At 45.8% G+C, this 20,175-nt stretch overlaps 1 long non-coding RNA gene across 1 annotated transcript; it reads left to right on the top strand.

Moving 5' to 3' along the window:
- Positions 1-5,357: 5,357 nt before the first annotated feature.
- Positions 5,358-10,104, top strand: LOC130683195 (uncharacterized). Its single transcript, XR_008996811.1, has 4 exons — positions 5,358-5,514; positions 5,626-5,784; positions 7,141-7,273; positions 9,428-10,104. It is a non-coding gene; the product is annotated as an uncharacterized LOC130683195 (long non-coding RNA).
- The last annotated feature ends 10,071 nt before the right edge of the window (positions 10,105-20,175 follow it).

Genomic DNA, 20,175 nt, shown 5'->3' with positions numbered 1-20,175 from the left:
GGCCATCTTTCCAGGACTTGATAAAAATGCATTTCAAACTGGGAGATACCATTAGACAAGAAACCCCTTAAGATTTGGCCCAACTTTGAATCAATACATTATTTAAGCATTTACAAATTCTTTTAAAAACTTTACTAGCTATCTTCCATCTTCTCCTCCAGATCACCCTCTGTCCTTCTGCCCTCGGCTCTGAGCCTCCTAATGCCAACCTGTCTCCTTGCGCTGTGGCTTCAGAAGCTTCTGTCTAGTAGGGATCCCCAGCAGGAGATCAGGGGAGGGAAGTGCGTCAGGGGGGGTCACCTCTGGTGGGCTCCTGCCCCAACCGAAGGGCACCGCTCCTCTCAGTGTGGCCTGCTCTGCACAACTCTAGCCGCTTCTCAGTTTTGTTAACTCCTTCTGTGCCTCTTCTCTTCAGCCTGGGGAGGTAAGGGCTCTGTTGTCTCTATACCACAGGGCCTCGAGCGTCCCTTGGGGTTCCCCCTCTCCCGCACACCTTGGTAATTAACCCCTTGTCAACGAACCTTCCTCAAACTGTTCTGATTTGAATGTGCCATCTGTTTCCTATTGAGACCCTGACCAATAAAATAATTTTCCAGACTATAGATTTTATATTGTAATTACATTTTTTACATGCTCAACATGGACCTTCCAGATACAGACTAAAGAAGAAAATAAAAATCGTCATAAACCCACTCCCAAAGATAGCTAAGATTTTGGAGCATTTCTTTCCCACGCTTTTCTAAACTAAGTGCTTAGCACTGGGCTCCTGGAGCAACTGCATAACTATTTCATAACTCTTCTGAACCCATTTCCTTCACTTGTAAATTGGGGAAAAAAAACACATTATATGTTTTTTTAAGAGTTTTTTATCATGGTAAAACATAAACAGCATACAATTTACCACTCTGGCCATTTTTAAGTATACAATTCAGTGATATTAAACACATTTGCAATGTTGTATAGCTATCACTACTATTTCCAGACAAAAATTTTAAAGACTTTATATTATTTTAGAGCAGTTTTAGGTTCATAGCAAAATCGAGAGGAAGGCACAGAGACTTCCCATATACATCCTGGCCCTGCACAGGCTTAACCTCCCCATTACCAGCATTCCCCACCAGGGTTGTCCATTTGTTAAAACTGATGAGCTTACACTGACACATCACATTCACCCAAAGTCTATGGTTTAAATTAGGGTTCACTCTTGGGGGTGTACATTCCATGGGTTTGGACAAATGTATAATGACACGTACCCATCATTATAACATCATACAGATATTTTTACTGCCCTAGAAATCGTCTGTGCTCCACCTCTTCATCCCTCCCACCTTACATATGTTTTTTACACTGTTTATATCTCTATGTATATGCAATTTCATTAACACAATTGTATCATTAGTCATTTACAACATGCCATAAAGTTGTTCATAAATATATTTCAAAGTTGTATACCATGATTTTTTTCTATTTCCCTATTTAGGTTATTTATGTTTTTGGCTATCATAAATGTCACCGCTATGATTATCATAATTCATAACTCTTAGTCCAAATTTCTGATTATTTCCTTAGGTCTTCCAAAATTTTGACACTCAAGTAATGCCCAATATATTGTACACACTAGAGGGAGCCTGAGAGTTCTCTGAAACAATAGTTTTCTGTGTCCTGGTGAAGAATGAAAATAACCTGCCAAGACCGGCAGAAATATTGAAGGCATTTAGGGCTCCCCTTCACCACTGGGAAAGCTATGCCTGATCTCATAATAAAACAATGTGGGCATTTTCTTCCCAAGCCTTGTCCCAGCTTGGGCCAGGGACAGAGCTCTGTTGGTTATTTTGGCTGACCACAAGTCATGACTCTCAGATCTGTGAATGCCCAGTGGAGGCCCATGAAGGCCACGCCCAGTCTGTGAAGAAAGGCCATGTGAGAGGGCTCCAAGAGGAGGCCCCAGCCCAGCCCCGGGGCGCCGCAGGCCAGCCCTTGTTGTGGGACTTGTACAAGTTCTCTGCAGCTGTAGTGGCTACACTTGAAAGACCCTGGTAACTCTCCTTAGCCGAGGCTCAGGGTCACCAGCCAATGAGCAGGTGGTAAGCCATGTCACCAGGGCTCTGGACTGACTCGGAGGAGGTGGGGGCATGCCTGAGCTCCCGAGGCTTCAGATCCTCCTCTGTGGTCTCTCCCACCTCTCCCACATGGTTCCTGTAGCAGGAGATCCTGACACAGGGAGAGCCTTCCAGAGCCAGGTAGCCAGCAGAGGCAGGGCAAATGCAGTCGAGAGCAGAGAAGAAATACACTGCGGACGTGGAGGAGCCATAGGGCTCTGTGTCAACCCTGTGTCCCCCAAGAATTGAGATGCCACCGTCTGTTGCCCTTGGACAAAGAACTTTGTCTCTTCTTCACCCTGCTCCACCTCCCTGGGGACTGGCTTCTCTTGGCTCTCCAGACTCGATTTGCTCATTTGTGCACGAGATAAACTAAGATCCTCTTTCTTTAAAATTATAAACATATGAGGATAAAGTGAAGGTTCCTGTGGCCAGGACTCTCACCTGGCCCTGGTTGGCTAGCTCACTACACACGTGTGGGCAATGTGTCGTTATTGACTCTATATAAAGAGCTCTGCCCAGTGCTCTGGGCGACATGGTGACGCTGCTGCAAGGCTGCAAGAGAGCAGAGACGAGGACAGAGACTGAGACAGCTGCGGGGGTAGAGAGGCCCAGAGGACAGTTGTGCAGGCAGAGCGGCCCAGAGGCAGAAACTGGCTGCACGCAAACTCGCTCTGAGTGGATGAGATTCTAGTGATCGACCTACCACCTTGGGAATAAAGTTGAGTATAACCCTTTCACCCCAAGAACGTTCTACCATCATTTCTTTGGTCACACTGAACCTATAGTGAACTTGCCTGGGGCTGAAACCCATTGGCAAGAAAACACAGGAACATGAAACACTATAAACATGCCAGAGGACTCATGGGATGGGACGTAGGAAGGCGGTAGATTTTGATTGTTGGCAGGAATGGTAAGCTTTGGAAAAGGTGGGAGACGGTAAGCTTTGAGAATTGCTGTGAGAAAGGTAGATCTAGCCAGCCTCAAGGACCCACGCTGCCAAATGCTAAAGGCAACACAGGTAGGGTTAAGGCTAGACTTTCCCTTAAAAACAGTGGTTCTCAATCTTAACTGCATAAAATCATTTGGAGAGTTTTTAAAACTCCCCCATTCTCACAGCAATCACATCAAAATCTCTGGGGAGAGGCCCCATTCGTCAGTGGTTCTTAAAGCTCCCCAGGTGATTCCAGTGTGTAGCCAAGGTTGAGAACCACTGGCCTTAAAAGGATAATGAAAGAAGGCCAAGGCTTTAACAGATCGATGGCCATATAAATTTAATGGCCATATTTCCTTCCTGTACGAAGGTGTTTAAATCTTGCTTTATAACACATTCTGACCTTCAGTGGCAAAGCTAATGAGATCTATAAGCAAGCTAGAATTTTAATAAGTTTAATGAGGAAAAAATACCTTTTATCGCTGTGCTCTGTGCGTTATCCCCGTGTGAGGGAAGCTTTATTAGCTGGCACAGCCAAGGTTACCTTTTCTCACCGGGCAGGCAGATGGCTTGGAAGAATGAGAGAAAAGGTCAGAGTTCATCAGAGCAAAAACTTAATAAGGAGAGCAGGTTGAGAAGCTGGGGGAACGTCAGATCTGCACACATGGGGAGGGTTCTGCAGTAGTACAGCCCCGCAGGGCCAGGGGGCAGCACAGGCCAGGAGCTGACCCGGGTGACATAACATTCAGGACGCCCTTGGATTGGACTTGGCCTTGTGTTGCTGGCAGGAAAGCCAAGATTCCCCAAATCCCAGAGTCTCAAAATTCAGCCCTCTATTTCTTCAACCGCAGCCACCCTCCTGTTTGGTCTTTCAAGGAGGAGTGAGGGGTGTGGGAAGAGCAGGGATGTAGGGGTCAGACCAGTGTGAGTTCACACCTAGCTCCATCACTTACTAGCTGTGCGACATGTGACATTTTTAACCTCTCACGGTTGTGTTTCTCAGAACTCAGCAAGAGATCTGACAGTGAAGTGCTGCTGTGTCAACCCTGCATTGCCCAGGGATTAAGGTGGGATCTGCTGTTCCCCTTGGATTAAGGACTTCACCTCTTGCACCTGGGTTCATCTTCCTGGGGCTCGGCCCCTCCTGGCCAGCCATATTTGGCTTGCATGTTTGTGCAGGAATTAAATAAATCAGTAAAATCCTTCTTTAGGCTCATGCAGGAGGGGCCCCTGCTCTGGTTTCCCCCAGATCCACAGGGTCCTGTGCTGGTATGCTTTGTCTATACTTTTCCCTGCTGGGCGAACAATTCATGGGACCAAAGAGACCTGCCCTTTAGAACCCTGCTTCCCATCTAGGCCACATTACAGGGGCCAGAACCCTGAAATTCCCTGTCTAAACAAGCTTGAACCTACTTCTGGGGTCTTTGGGGGCTGCTCCCCAGATGCACTCTCTTGGAGATGTACTACACAGCATCTCTGAAGCCTACTGGGGCCCAGGGCAGCTGCTGGGGAGAGGAGGATAGGTTTGGAGGTGGACAGGGCAGAGACATCTGGTTTTCACACAGACGTGTCCTTTTGGTGACTTGGGACAGAGGGTTGAGAAGTGAAGGGGCAGTACTCCCTGCCTTGCCACCTTTCAGCTCAGAACACTGATTTCTAGAACACTAAGTGTTCTAAATTCGAACTTGGCCTCCCAGGTCATTATGAAAATATTTGTCAATTTAGGAAGTTAGCCCATACTTCATCTGGCAGCTTCGTGGCTTGATTTGAACTTGAAAATGTTGAAGCATGTGGCATGCAGTATGTGAACCTTCACTGTACTCTAACTCAGGCCCTGCAAATGTTATGGCAGGCCTGGGGAAAACAACACTAACATTTAGATGGCTGTGAGGAATAGATGCAAAAAATTCTGAGTGCATAGTAGGGGCTTAAAAGAATTAATCTCGTTTCCTTCCATCAATGTCACTTAAAAATGCAGTTGCAGAAGAGAATCCTTCTCTTGGCAGGCCACCACTTTCCCTCCTTTTGGTTCTAGGATGTAACTTCATGCTTTGTTGACAAACTCAGGCCTTTCCACTGAGAGGATGATCCATGTTTGAGAGCTGAGCCCAGATGCCTGTTAGCTGTGGCAGGAAAGTGGCTCTTATGCCAACCAGGAAGGCTGTGGCCCCTTCTGAATGTCCCTGGGGCAAGGCAGCCATCGGGTGGGCGGGGCTTCAGTAACCTAGGCCTCCATGTGTCAGGTGATTAGGCAAGACCTGTGCAGAGAGGTGTCTGGGGTGGGACGCAGGGAGGAGGGTACAGCAGCCACTCTGGGGCGTCTCAGAGCGTCTGCAGAGGTTCCTTGGCCTGAGCTCTGCGAGTGGTACCTGGGAAACCGGCCGGGCTGCCTCAACCGGCAGGGAGGGGAGCGGGGGAGGGGAGCCAGCTGATCTGGCACTCAGCACTCACTGTAGGACTCAGAGAAGCCAGACTTCCCAGGTAAATTGGAACCAGCAGAACTGGTTCACTCTGCTTTGTATCTCAAATTTGCTGCCATATAATCTACTTTGTGCTTTGAAAGTACCCATTTATTGTCTGCATTTTAAACAGTAGGTAGGAGTCAGAAAATCGCACTGGGTGAAGGAGGACACAGCGGGCAGAGGAACAGTATGTGCAAAGGCATGGAAGGCGCAGAAGAGGTGCTGCGCCAAAGGCCAGTGAAAGATGAAACAGAGAGTGGCGGGGGATGGAAACAGAAGAGCTGGAGAGGTAATCAGACCGTATTGAAATGGCCTCCAAGCATTCTGATGTGGCTTCATGGATCAAAGAGAAAACTGTACTTAAGGTTATAATATGATTTCCTTCTCATTAGAGAACTCTCATTTCCTATAAACCTTAGGACATTTTTTCATATTGGTTACTACATGTCAAGGCATGTTTAACCCATCTATCAGTTGCACATCTTGCTAGCTGAATTTTGAATCTATCATCTCTCTCTATTTTTTTAAATCACCAGAAATAAAAATTTATTTAGAAACAAAGAAAATGGATTTTTCAGCTACTGAGACATTCATCAAGATAAGTCTGGTGTCCCACTTGGTCCCTGAAAATCGCTATTTAAAAACATTCCTGGAGCCTCAAGATGTTGCAAAAAAATGTTTACAAGTATTTTCAATGTATTCAAATACCAAAGAGGGCTGTAACTCAGATACAAGATCAATTTTGCTGTCCGTAGTAGCATTATTGCATACTGAAAGATCAAGAAATGTGGGCTCATATTGAGACAAAGTATAAAAGCCTTTAGATTTGTACCCTGGCAAATTTTATCTGAAGGGCCAGGGGTTAGAGAGGCAATAAATCCACCTCCCTACCCATGCTGCCCCTTTATTTATTTTAACTCCCTTTTGCCCCTCCTGTTAAACCCAAATTGGCTCATTTTGATGATAAAACACTAGTTCTTTATACTATTATTGGTGTAAATGCAACAGTGTTTATTTGCCAAATCCCCGAGAGGCAAAGATCTAATTAGTCTATTATGGCTTCTCTTGGAGAAAAGTCAAACCTTTCAGATGGAAAACTTGGGTCGATATCATCAGTGTTTTGCAACAGGGAGGCTGGCCAGTTTGCTCCAGACAGATCAGACGGTCTCTGCTCCGCACTTTCTGAGGTTCCTGCAAGCAGGGAGGCAGGCTGGGCATGCGGAAGAGGGAGCAGTTCTGTCTGGTGATGTGAAGCAGAAGAGTGGGCAGCTTCCACCAGGCTGATGCCCAGTGGCCTCTGCAGTGGGCAGCTGGGTCTGTGCTCCAGACCTGGGACTAGCATAGGGGAAGGTGCCCCTGAAGTGGGGCTGCAGGCCCCACATAACATGTCCCTGTACCCCCCAGACAGTGTACCTGAGAAGGGGGGCTCAGCTCTGCTGACTGCTGGGCAAGGCACTCATGGTAAGGGGGTTAACGTGCCCCTAGGAGGCCTCCCAGGACAGCCTGGTACTGGTAGTTGGCATGGCGGGAGTGGGCAGTTTGAGTTGGTTTGTTTTTAAGCTACAACCTTTCCTGTTTCCCCCAAACCTTAATGGCTTTTGAATCCTGAACTGACCTCACCTTTCAAGCTTCCTCTCCCTTATAGGGACAGGGAAACAAATCGCCAGCTTCACTGGAATGACAACTATGGTTACATGGCCAGAAAGGAAAGAACAGGAGGAACCAGTTAACCCTCCCTCCCTGCAAAGTGAGAGAAAACCTCTGCAATTCTCCAACCTGTGAGTGGTGACTTAACAGAGGCAGGCAGCCCTCCTCACGGGACCTTTATTACATTATTTCGGCTCTTTAGATGGCCAAGTATAAAACGCTAAACCATCAAGAGATTTCCAAGATGGGCTTTGTGACATCTGTACCCACAGGGTGAACACAGTGTGACCAACATTTGGCAGCGGGGGCGGGAAGGGAGCACAGCTTCCTCCATAGTTCTTTCTGCAATAATGGAAACGGTCTACATCAGTGCTAGGACCACAGCCGCTAGATCCATGTGGCTATTGAGCACAAGAATATGGTTATGCTGTGCAGGAACTGAATTTTTCATTTTGTTTCACTGACGTTAACTTAAATTTAAGTAGCCACACCTGGCTGGTCACTCTCATATTAGCACAGCAGGAAGTTTGCTGACTTGTAGACACTAAGAGAGGCAGGGCAGCTTCAATTCCTCCTGGTGTCCCCTTTTTTCGTACTTCCCTGGACATCCAGCTTCTCCTTGTTCATCGGTCTCTGGCAGCTCCATTGCTGAGGCCTCTCCTCAATTAACCCTACCTCACTGGCCAAACTTCAGCAAGAAGCAACATTACGCTCTCTGCTTTGAAAACACTGAGTATAGCTTTCTCTGCGCAGGGTGAGGTTGGCAAGGATCGCTGGAAGCTGAGCAAGATATTCCAAACTGCTAATTTGTGAAAATAATTTGGGAAAGTGCTACTTTAAAACCCTGACATGAATGAAAGTGACGTATCCGAAATTTGTGGGAGGCCAAAGTCCATGGTACTGGAAGTTATATTTGCTAATTGTCTCAGCAGTTGTTTATCAAATGGCTATGGAATATTTATGTCTCTCTGTCAGAGCCCTTGGCCCAGAAAGACAGGCTCATTTGCTGAGATTTTTCTCCGGTGATTCAATCCAAAGATTCAGTCTGATTTCTAATCAACTGGAAATTTGGAATCATAAAATTTGCTTTTCCCCCAAAAGATCCACATGATGTTTTCATGACACCCTTTGCAACCTAGGCAAAGGTGTCATGCATAGGCCTTGCTGAAAAGAGAGAGGTAGGTAGGCGTAGGGGACAGTGTTGTAGCTCATCAAGCTACAGTCAGTTGGGTCAGGGCTGGGCATTGACTCCAGAGCAGCCGATTTCATAGGCTGGCCAGTGACCTATGACCTAGCATGAAAGAATGTCCTCCAACCAGATTCCCTTTCTCTGGACTCTAAACTGGAGCAGAGAGAATCTCACACTAGAAATGGTGGGTGGGAGATGAGAGGGTAGGAGCCAGTGGCCTAGGTAGGAAACACTCAGCCAGATGTGATTTTGCACAAATGGGGTAGAGCGTTGGGATCTGTGTTTTTAAGATTCCTCTGGCGATTCAAAGGATTATCCATTATTTTAGTTCCATATGTACTTAGTCACCTCCAACAGGACACTTACCCCGCACCTCATATCTCCCGTTTGAAACTTTAACATAGGATACAGCCAGTATTTTGCCCTTGCTGGTAGTACTTCAGTGCAAGGCTTTCTGTTTAGTGTTTGCTCAGGATAGATTTGTACTAGTGGGATCACTAGTCAAGGAGATAATTATCTTAGTGGTTCTTGCTACATATTGCCTTCCAAAAGGGTGTGTAAATTTACAGTGTCATTGATTAACTGAGTATATCAGTTTTACCACAGTCTTGCCAGCACTGGAAATACTATTTGGCATTTCCCTCCTACTCCCCAAATTTTTTTAGTGAATGTCAGAAAGTGCCGGAAGTCTGCTTTCATTTGCATTATCTTTGGCTACAGTTAAGATAGCACTGATATAATGTTTCCATTGGTGTATTTACTATCTGTGTTTTCTCTTCTCCCTGAGTCTGCAAAAGTAATGTCTCCTAGACACCCCCTTCTCCTATTATTAAATCTTTTCCCCTCTATATTAAAAAACACAACACAGCTTTTAACATCTGCAGTGGCAGCATTCCAAAGTCCCACCCATCAGAAAAGCATCTTTTTTCCATTTTAGTAAAACCTCTATTGTTATGTTTTCCAACAGTGTTTGCACACAGTGACTGACACACATACTTGTCTAGTAACCATGACACTTTGATATGTGGCTAAAGTGTTCAGTGGTCATATAAAGATAACTGGATTAAATAAAATTAAACCAATTTCTTAACTGCAGGATTTTTCAAAGGCTTCAACACTCCTTTAACAAATGCGTGGTGAACCTCTAAGAGAAGAATGTATGAGACAGCTTTTCCAAACCTCTTTTGCCTGCCATGGAATCCTCGTTTGCTGAAACATACTGAAAGAATGGTGTCCTGAACAAGTTTGGAGAAACACCTGCTCTGGCACAGAGGTCACGCCCACATGAGACGCAGTATGCCGACTGAGCGGAGGAAAAAAAACATCGTCTCCCACACATACTCCACGTCAGACACGAATACACAGTGACAAAACACAGTCATATCTTAAGGAATAATTTAAGTAATATATCTGGAAAGTCAGTAAGGATGTTGGAAAGACATTTTGTGGTGTGAAAAAGAGAGCTCAACAGGGTATATGGAAAAGGATCCCATTTTTGCTTCGGAAAAAAAGGTGTATCTTATTGATTACTCGTCACCTCCATTCCAACCACCATGAGAATTATAAGTTTCTGGTGGCAAGACTGTCAAATCATCTAGACCATTCTGAGCATGCTTAAAATTTCAGGATGTGTTTATATTAATAGACTATGTTTTGATTGCACTGTCTTGTTATGTTTTATTTTTTATTTTAAAATGTGTATATATTTTTTTGTTTTACCTACAGAATGCTGTTTACTTCATAATAACAATTATGAAATAAACATTTTTATTAAACTTGCCTCTCTCTATTAGATATTGCCTGAGAGGAAGGTTTTCATAATGAGTACATATTAGTTTTATAATCAAGGGGAGAAATAAAACTATTTGTATTTTGGAGAAAAAAAAGAAGCAATAAGGGAAAATAACATTTGAGCATCTACTGTACCTGATGCACTTTAACTATCTGATATATTTAATCCTCCCAGTTATTATTTCCATTTTATAGATAGGGAAACTAAGGCACAAAACACTTAATTGACTTGCCCATACTTGATCATACTATATGTGGTAGAGTAGGGTTTTTTTTTTAATTGTGGTAAAATATACATAACATAAAATTTACCATTTAACCATTTTTAAGAATTCAGTTCAGTGGCATTCAGTGTATTCACCCTGAATGTTGTGCAACCATCACCACTATCCATTTCCAGAAATTTTTATCATCTCATACTGAAATTCTGTATCTATGAAACACTAATTCCCCCATCCCTCCATCTCTCTGGCCTTGGTATCCTCCATTCTACTTTCTGTATCTATGATTTTGCCTACTCTATGGATGTCATCTGAGTGGAATCATAAAAAATTTGTCCTTTTTTGTCTGGCCTATTTTAGTTAACATAATATTTTCAAGGGTTATTCATGCTGTAGCATGTATCAACACTTCACTCCGTTTTATAGCTTAAAAATATTCCATTGTATAGATATACCACATTTTGTTTATCCATTTATTTGTTGATGGACTTTTGACTTGTTTTTACCTTTTGGCTGATGTGAATAATGTCGCTGAAAACATTAGTATCCAATGATCTGGCTGAATCCCTGCTTTCAATTATTTTGGATGTATAAACCAAGAGAGGACTTGCTGGGTCATAAGGTAGTTCTATGTTTAACTTTATGAGGAATCACTTAGCTTTTATCCATAGTATCCAGGCCATTTTTCATCTCCTACCAGCAATGCACACTTGCCAAATTTTCCACATCCTCATCAACAATATTTATTTTCTGTTTTGTGTTGTTTCATAGTAGCCATCCTAATGGGTGTGAAGTGGGACCTCCTTGTGATTTTGATTTGCATTTCCTTATAGTGATGTTGAACATCTTGCCATATGCTTAGCAGCTGTTTATGTATCTTGGAAGAAATGTATTTTCAAATCCTTTGCCTTGTTTGAACTGGGTTGTGTTGTAGAATTTTAGGTGTCCTTTATTTATTCTGACTCTTAATCCCTTATCAGAGAAATGATTTGCAAATATTTTCTCCCAATCTGTGGGTAATCTTTTCACTCCCTTTATAGTGTCCTTTGATGCACATTTTTTCATTTTGATGTAGTGTAATTTATCTTTTTTTTTTCTTTTTTTTGGCTGCGCTTTTGATACCATAGCCAAGAGGTCTCTCTCAATTCCACTATCATGAAGATTTTTTCCTATGTGTCCTTCTAGGAAAACATCTTGGTCAAATGACACAAGTAATACAGTTTAGTGATGAGTCTGATGTCCTTTATTCAAGGGGAAACAATCACGCACCTGGGCCAGCACAGTGCCTCACAAGCGACGAAGCACATCCTGAGGGACCCGGGCAAGAGCGAGTTCTACAGAGTCAGAACGGTGCAACACGGAAATGGCGTGATTCGCCAGAGGCCAGGAATTTCCTTATGAGGCCAGCAGGCCCTATTTCCTAGGGTAAGGTAAGCTAGATAAGGCTGAGTCAGAGGACTGTGATTGGTATATGTGAGGCATTTCCCATAAGCGCAGGCTGACATGAGTGTAGATTTGTGACATGGGCCTGGCCCCTGAGGCGGCCTCCAGTTTGCAGGTTCCAATATACACACCATCTTTGTCAGAGTTTTCTAGGTTTAATGTTTACAGTCCATTTTTACATTTAGTACAATTGGTCCATTTTGAGCTCATTTTTGCATATACTGTAATGTAAGGGTCCGACTTCACTCCTTTGCATGTGGCTACCCAGTTTTCTCAGCAGCATTTATTGGAAACACCATCCTTTCCTACTTGAATGACCTTAGCACCCTTGTTGGAGGAGTCTGGAATCCAGCTCTGTGGGACCATCAGCGACAAGGCTCTTGTATAGCTGTGTGCCCAGCTTTCCCTGAAGCAGTCTCTCTCTCTCTCTCCCAGACCCAGAAGGGCTGTCGGAGGTTGGGCCTGGAGAACTCCTGACATACCTCCCAGGGGGGAACTTGGAGGCCCTGGGCACCGCCCCAGGGCGGCCCTCCTAGAGACAGGCTGCTCCCTCTGGGTGCTGGCCGCACCGGCTGACCTGGCCAGGCTCCGAACTGCCCAGACCGGTTTGCAGGGTTTCTGTTCACTGGGAGCTGGTTCCCTGGCCACGTGATAGCTCTCTCTCTTTCTGGCTGTATTTTTCCTCATACTCCTCACTTCTCTTTTTTCTTCTCTCCCAGTCCCTGTTTGGCCTGTGTGGTCCCTGCCAACCCTCAGGCCAAAGGCCCTGGGCTGCTGACATCACTTCTACTCCCCTGCCCAAGGCGTGGGGCACCTTTCCTCTCCTGGCCCCCTGCTAGGCCAGCCAGGCTCCGACCCAGGTTTCTATTTTTTTAATGGATATAAAATTATGAATAATTACATGAAGAGAAGCGCTAACAATAACCCTTCACATGTGTTGGGTAGTTAGTTACCAGACATACTTGAGATACTGCATGTCATTGATTCCTTACAACAGACCAGACCTTTGAGGCCAATACAATTATTAGGCCCTGTTAACAGATGAGAAACTGAGGCGTAAAGGCTCAAATTCTGTACCCAAGGTCACTCTCAAGTAAGCAACACAGCCAGGATTCAATGCCACCTCTGAACTATGCTTCTGGACTGAACTGTCTGATGCCTACCCTTGCTTGTTGACCGTGACAGTTTAATGAACATCTATGTGTGCCAGCCGTCACGTATGTGTTTGTGTGTGTGTGTGTGTGTGTGTGTGTGAGATCACATTCCCAAGACAGGAAGACCCCAGGAGAACTGATTTAACTAAGATCAGAGGGGGGTGGCAGGGGTAGAATTAGGTTGCAAAGTTAGTTTTTCAAACCCCAGATTATCTAGTATCTAGGGAAATGGAGATGGTAGACCTGGATCACTCATTTTAAAAGCCTAGCATCAAAAGGAAGCAGTGAGGTATCAAAGAAAAAACATGGGACTTCTGCTGAATTCTAGTCTGAGACTCACTTTTCCTGGCAGGCGCATGCCTACCCTGGTTCTGAAGGTGACCCCAGCCAGGACCACACAGGGCAGGGGATGACAGGTAAACAGGATGAGCTCCAATCTTCAAGTAGCTCCAATCTGGACGGAAAGAGGTCTCACCTGCTAGACACCTAGGAGTCCCCTGTGCCCATTGCCTTGGGTCACCACATCATACTGGCTTTACCTCTTCAGCATCTCTCAGTTTTCTTCACACTAGTCACACTGCCATCATCCGCACCTGTTGATGATTGATAGTCTTAGCACAGAGAGGCTGCCCAAGGCAAGCAGCAGAGGGAGATGCATGTACATATGGTGCTGTAAGAAGACAGAGAAGGGAAACACGCAGGTCTATCTAAAGACCTTCAGAAAGGACCTTACAGAGGGGGCCCATCTGGGCTCTACAGGGTGGATAAGAGTTTGTAGGTGGGAAGGTGGGAAATATACTTGAGAAGGATGGATTTGCATATGAAGGCTTGAAGGGCGCCTTAGGGTGTCTGAAGAATGGCAGTAATTTAGAATTTAGGACAGGGGGTGAAGTGATGGGCTGCAGCAGCAGGCAGGGCCAGCCACGGAAGACAAGGCCTCTGAGAATGAAGGTGAGCCTGGGTTTAAAATTTGTTCAATCTCCCCAGCAAATAAATACAGGCTGGCTAAAAATTTTTATGTGGAATTTGTCTAGATATGGAACACACATGACCCCAGGTCCCTTTCTAGACTCCTGGGACTTTGACACTTTTCTCAGTGCCCCTTGTTATCAGCCCTGCTGAAAGATCATAAATAGGGGACCCCTAGGCCCGTCTCCTTTTCAAAGGGTCGGTGGCTCTGGGGGCTGGGGAAGGGATGGATTGGAGAGGGCCAGACCCCCGGCGGAGGCTGCTGGTGGTCCAGGGGAGGTAGTGAGTGAGTTGGACAAGGGGGTTGGGGAAGAAGGAGGGCTGGAAGTTTCCATCTGAGGCTGCTGTAATTCCTGCTCTACTCCCCACACCAGGAAAAGCCTCCCTGCCACTCTGCTCTCCACCTTAAGAAGACAGAATACCAATCTGATTGGTCAGATTGCATGGCGACAGTTAGGTCAAGTTTACTTGTGCTTGGGGGTCACGGAACATAAAAAAAAAATGACACACAAGAATGTGATTGTCCCTTCTTCTCACCCACACCTAACTACTGTGGCCATTGTGTCCCTAGTCAGCTACTGACCAGGAGGAGGAAACATCCCCCCAACAAAAGGGGTGCTTAGGGAGAAGGAGAGAGCCTCTGAGGAGTTCAGACTGGGCCCTCGGATCTCTCCCAGCCTTATCAGAGCGCTCTGGGTGCTGCGCAGGCCCAGCAGAAACAAAGCACAGCTTGTATCCCCTGCCACAGCCCTTGGTGCCTGCTTCCCCTGGGAATCTCTGGGTAGCCAGAGGCGTGGCCGGCAGGATGGGCCTGCAGTGGCTCCTGTCTTAATATCATCAGAACCCCTGCCTTTATTTCTCATAGCTCCTCCAAAAGGGAGGAAAGGGCTAGGGAAGAGGCTGAGACAGGAGGGATGAAAGAGAGGGTGGGGTCTTGAAGGTCAGAAACTGGCTCTGGGGAGTAAAGAAAGGGGCCTCCTCCCAGTGAGTCAGTGAGGGCAGGAGCTGGCGTCGCTGCAGGGAAGGGCCAGGTTTCAGTGTGGAGAGGGCACGGAGGGAAGGAGGCCCAACCAATTCTGTGGGATCCAGGGGTTCCAATCCTAGAGCGAGCTTACCAGCTACGTAACTTCAGAGAAGTCCCACAACCTCTATGAGCCCCCATTTCCTCTGCTGCAAACAGGATAGAGCACCTCACAGCCAGGGTTGCTATGCAGAGCAATTAAGAGCAGTCCTGTTCCTGACTGCACTTAATAAGCCATAAACCTTTGCACACCATAAAGAAGTGTTATCCTTTCTACTGTTCCCTTGGGAATGAAAAGCAGGGTGCCTCTGATAAGCATTTGTCAATTCTCAGCTCCACCCAGCCTTCCCTCCAGCTTCAGAAAATGCCATTCACTCCATTTACTCCTTCCCCACAGACACCCTTTATGTGTTTGCTCTCTGATATTCCCTCATTCCTTGGGTCTCTCCCTTTCTACAGGCTTCTTCCTTTTTTATTCTCCTTATATGTATTGGCTTCTCCAATACTAAAATAAGAACCATACCCTACCAAATCCTTCACCCCTTCTAGCTACTGCCCTCATCCCTCCTTTTTCCAGGTTTATATTTTCACAGGATTTTGCAGTTTATAAACTTTTTTTCCTTTTTGCATCAGTTACCTGTTTTGCCATAACAACACAAAACTTTGAGGTTAGTAATACTCGCCCATTTTACAGGTGAGAAAAGTGAGAGTCTCAAACTTCAGCAGAAGTCACTTTCTTTTCCTTTGATTCCTCACTGCCTCCCTTTGATGCTAGGCTTTTTAAATGAGTGCCCTGGAACTACCATCTCCTTTTCCCTGCCTCCATTTCTTTTAAACCCATCCATCCATCCACTGCCTCCAACACTACTCTTGTCAAGGTCGCGAGGGCCGCTAGCTTGTCCCCAGCTAGCCTGTGTCAGAGGCCCGTCACAGACCTCATTCTTCTTAAACCTTCACTGGCATGCATCTGACTCTACCCACTACCTTCTCTTTCTTCGAATTCTCTCCCCTTGGCTTGAACTAGGGTTTGTAGTCTACACAGAGAAGGAGGTGATGGGGAGGGTTCCTTTTGTGTGTCTGCCTTTTGTGCCCAGATTGTGCAATGTCATGGGTGAGTTGTGGGACCCTCACTTTGGAATCCTGCTTCCACAGTGTGCTCTGAGCTATGGCAGGATTTCACAAGCACCTTCCATCACCGCCAACAGCCCAGCTGCCTAGGGCTTCCCCAAAAGAATCATTTACCTTGGTTCTGACCAACTTGGGAAAACATGGGTTTTTTATTTTATAACAAATAATCAGGGACTGGGTACATGAACCCAACTCAAAGAAATGGGGTGCAGTGATGTCTACTTCTGTGTTGTCCAGTATGATGACCATTAATCATATGCTTTAAATAAAATTAAATATTATTAGTTCCTTAGTCACACCAGCTACCTTGCAAGTGCTCAAAAATCACATGTGGCCAGCGGCTGCCATATTGCACAGATGTAAATGTTTCCATCATTACAGAAAATTCTATAGGACAGCAGTGATTTTAGACCACTGGATTCAAAGGAATAAAAGGTAGCAACTGGCTAAGAGAGAGAAAGAGACAGCCAAGTTCATCGGAGCCACCTGTGTTTCCCCAAAGTGGGATGCACATCCTTCAGGAAAGAAATGAGTCCTCAGGTAGGAAACCCATTCTAGGGCTGGCACTGGGGAAGTGGGGAACACTCCTGTTTCTTTCCAGAGATTGATCTCTTGAGTCTAGATAGAGGGCTGGAGAGTAGATATTTGGAATAGAGATCTAGGGATTAGATATTGAGGAAGAAGTCAGAAATATGATCTGGAGCAGGGGGAAAGAATTGGCTAAAAATATAAATTTGGGACTCAGTTGCAGTCACCAGAAAGTTCTTTTGTCATTGTCAATTCTGCCTCGAAAAGTTTAGATGACTTATTAACTCTCCATTTATTTCTATACAATTCAGTGATGAGTATTGTTTTAATTATCTGCTTGGAAATGAGACCTTAAAGAATGAACAAAATGGGGCACCTATTCAAATCAATGTTTATGCCCTGTGCTCAGGAGAGAGAACAAGTGAAGCAAAGGAAAGATCTGAGGCCTGGAAAATGTTCATTCTAACATGACTTACTTCTTAAGTTGTGAATTTCAGAGGGTAGCTTCAGGCACAGCTGGATCCAGGTAGTCAAAATTAAACTACCATAAATCTATGTCTCTCCATCTGTTGGCTCTGTTTCTCTTTGTGTTGGTAGCATCCTCAGGCTTTCTCCACATGGTGTTAAGGTGGGCTCACAGCAAGCACTTCCAGGCTTAACATTGCTGGTTCCCAGTAATATCAATAAGAATTCCAGGACTGACCTTCATTGGCCTGACATGGGTTACTGCTCATCCTTGAACCAGTTAATAGGTTCCCCAGGAAATGCAATGCTGTGACTAGCTAGGCCTGATTATGTGCCATACTTGAGGCAGAGGGTGGGGTCAGCTTCACCTAGACCACCAGGCCTCTGAGTAGGTGTGAAATAGTTCTGCCAAGTAACCCAAACTCTGTCACCCAAAGAAGGAAAATGGATGCTAGGCTGGCCGAAACCACAGCTGCCCACTGCAGACTACACAGTCTTTAGTTATTGATAGCTGTTATTGTGAAACAATAGCAGAAAGGTTAAGCTGAAATTTATTAAACACTTGGAAAGGTAAGGAAGGCTTTGTGGTGCATAGGAAGGTCTCAATAAATGTTCATGGAAAGAAAAATTTACAAGGGAGTAAATAGGAACATACATTATAGTGTAATCTTGTTCTATGGGGGTGGGGAGGGAAAGGAGTCCAATGGAATGAGGGCACAATTTTATTGGGCCTAGGAAATTAGCCAGGGACTGAAGGATAGGGATAGATGGCACATTTCTGAAAGAAGTTCCTTCGAGACAGGCCTAAGAGCTGGTTAATTAACAAGTACAGCTACTCTGGAGGGGGTGCATAAGGAACTCTGCAAGGTCTGCTGATGACAGGAAACTCCGCAGTAGTGATGGGAAAGACTCTTGAACCTGCAAGGTGGGGAAACAAGTGGCAGCTGAGCTTTAACAAGAAGGCAAGAAGGTGACTCTGGGATCAAATTCTGAATGTTGCCCATGAAACTGAGAAAGTCAAGCTATTGCTTATGACCAAGAAGAGGACCAGGAATTTAGGGCTAGACTGTTTCTTCAGGCCATCCGGGTAATCCAGGATAATCCCTCCACCTTAAACCCTTTAAATTAATCACATCTGCAAAGTCCCTTAACCACATAAGTAACCTATTCACAAAATCTGGGGATTGGGATATGGATGTCTTTGGGAGACCATTATTCAATCTTCCACAGCACTCCTGGCTACACAGTAGAACATGGGCTATCCTTAGAAAGCAATTTTGAAAATCAACTTGCTGATAGTGTTCTATTAAGTCTGGTGGGGAGGAGAGCAGAGTGGGCACCTGAAGGCTGACTGAAGATGCCCCTAGGAGAACCCTTCCACATGGGAGAACCCCTGTAAAGGGAACCTTTGGCAACAAGGGATGATACTGGCTCTGCCATCCAGGAACTCTGAGACCCCAGAGCAAGCATATTACTTCCTTAAGCCCCAAATTCCACCTAAGTCAGTGGAGATAAATAAAACTACCTGGAAGGGCTGGAGTGAGGATTAATGGAAATATCATTCATGAAATCTCCTAAGACAGTGCCTGATCCTCAGTTTCTATTTTGGAATGTCTCCTGAATTCATTGTTCCCTCTTTCTCTGTCCCTTTTGCTGTGGCCACTGCCTCCACGCAGACCTCTCAGAAACTTTCACTGCTTGCCAGTCATGCCACATGCCTCAACCTGGCAGCAGTTAGAAGGAACAGCTTTGAAACCTTGCACACAAGCCCCTATTAACCATAATATCTGGAGCAAGTCTCTTAAGCTCTCTAAGCCTCAATTTCCTTCTCTGTACAGTGAGGATAAAACCATCTACCTTACCAGGTTGTCCTGAGGATTAGGTGAGATGATGAATGGAAAGGCATGGATAAAATGAGAGTTCCTGAGGCCAGGATTCTCACCTGGCCATGGCTGACTAGCTCACTGCACACCTGTGGGCAATACATGGCTGTTGACTCTATAAAAAGAGCTCGCTCTGCCCAGTGCTCTGGACATGACACGGTGGCAGGGCTGCAAGGCTGCAGGAGAGCAGAGCAGAGGCTGGAGTGGTGGCAGTGCTGAGGACAGAGGCCCAGAGGACAGCTGTGCGGGACAACTGTGCAGAGAGGCCCAGAGGACGGCTGTGTGGACAGACGGGCCCAGAGGCAGAGACCGGCTTGCTGCCTGCAGACTTGCTCTGAGTGAATGGGCTTTTAGTGACTGACCTGCCACCTGGAAATAAACTTGGGTATAACCCTTTCACCCCAAGAATGTTTTGCTGTCAATTTCTTTGGTCACACTGAATCCGTAGCGAACTTGCGCGGGGCTGAAACCCATTGGCAAGACAAAAGGGTTTTAGCACAGCGTCAGGCCCAAAAAGTGGTGTTATTCTTCTTTAGAGGTCTGACCTTCTTTCAGCAACACTGGACAACTCACTTTTCTATGAAGCAGGCCTTGAATCTGTATACCTGAGGAGCATTGTAAACACTTCTCTCCATATAAATATCTCTTTCCACTTCCCAAACTCTCAGTGTGTCCTGTGCTACTCTGCTTCCCAGGAACCTTTACTAGCCTTCTCAGTTACGGCTATTTATGCTTCTGCCTCAATACGGGACACGAGTTCCCTGAGGAAAGGTGCTTTCTGCGTAGTAGGTTGGAAAAGTACTCCCCTTCCTTGTCAGGCTTCAACTTCCTTATTTGGAATGAGTTCACTGGCTTGGAATGGATGAAAGGGCCCTTCTAGCTCTGAGTTTTTACAATTGACAAAACTTAAGCAGCTGGGACCTTATGTAGAGCCCCTAAAAACCCCTCTCCTTTCTCAGAAGGGCAAACTGAGGGCCCAGGAGGGCCTTCACTCAATGCTACTCTCTCCCTGGCCTTCGGATCAAGGTTTCCCAGGAGGAATACAGCCCTGTTCTTCTAACGAGGCGAGAGGAGACTCTCGGGCGTCTCCAGGGCTTGGGGCGCCGGAAACACGCGTGTGCTCACCTACGTGTACACACGTGAGCACACCTACAGCAGCAGGGGGCGCTCAGGCCGGCAGGGGGCAGCACTGACCCGATTTGCAATAACTCGGCGCAGCCCCGAGGGAGGAGGGCGTGCTG

Source organism: Manis pentadactyla, chromosome 3 (assembly GCF_030020395.1).
Source record: "Manis pentadactyla isolate mManPen7 chromosome 3, mManPen7.hap1, whole genome shotgun sequence".
Lineage (NCBI taxonomy): Eukaryota > Metazoa > Chordata > Mammalia > Pholidota > Manidae > Manis > Manis pentadactyla.
The sequence above is the reverse complement of the archived record's forward strand: the minus strand, read 5'-3'. Positions and strand labels throughout refer to the sequence as shown.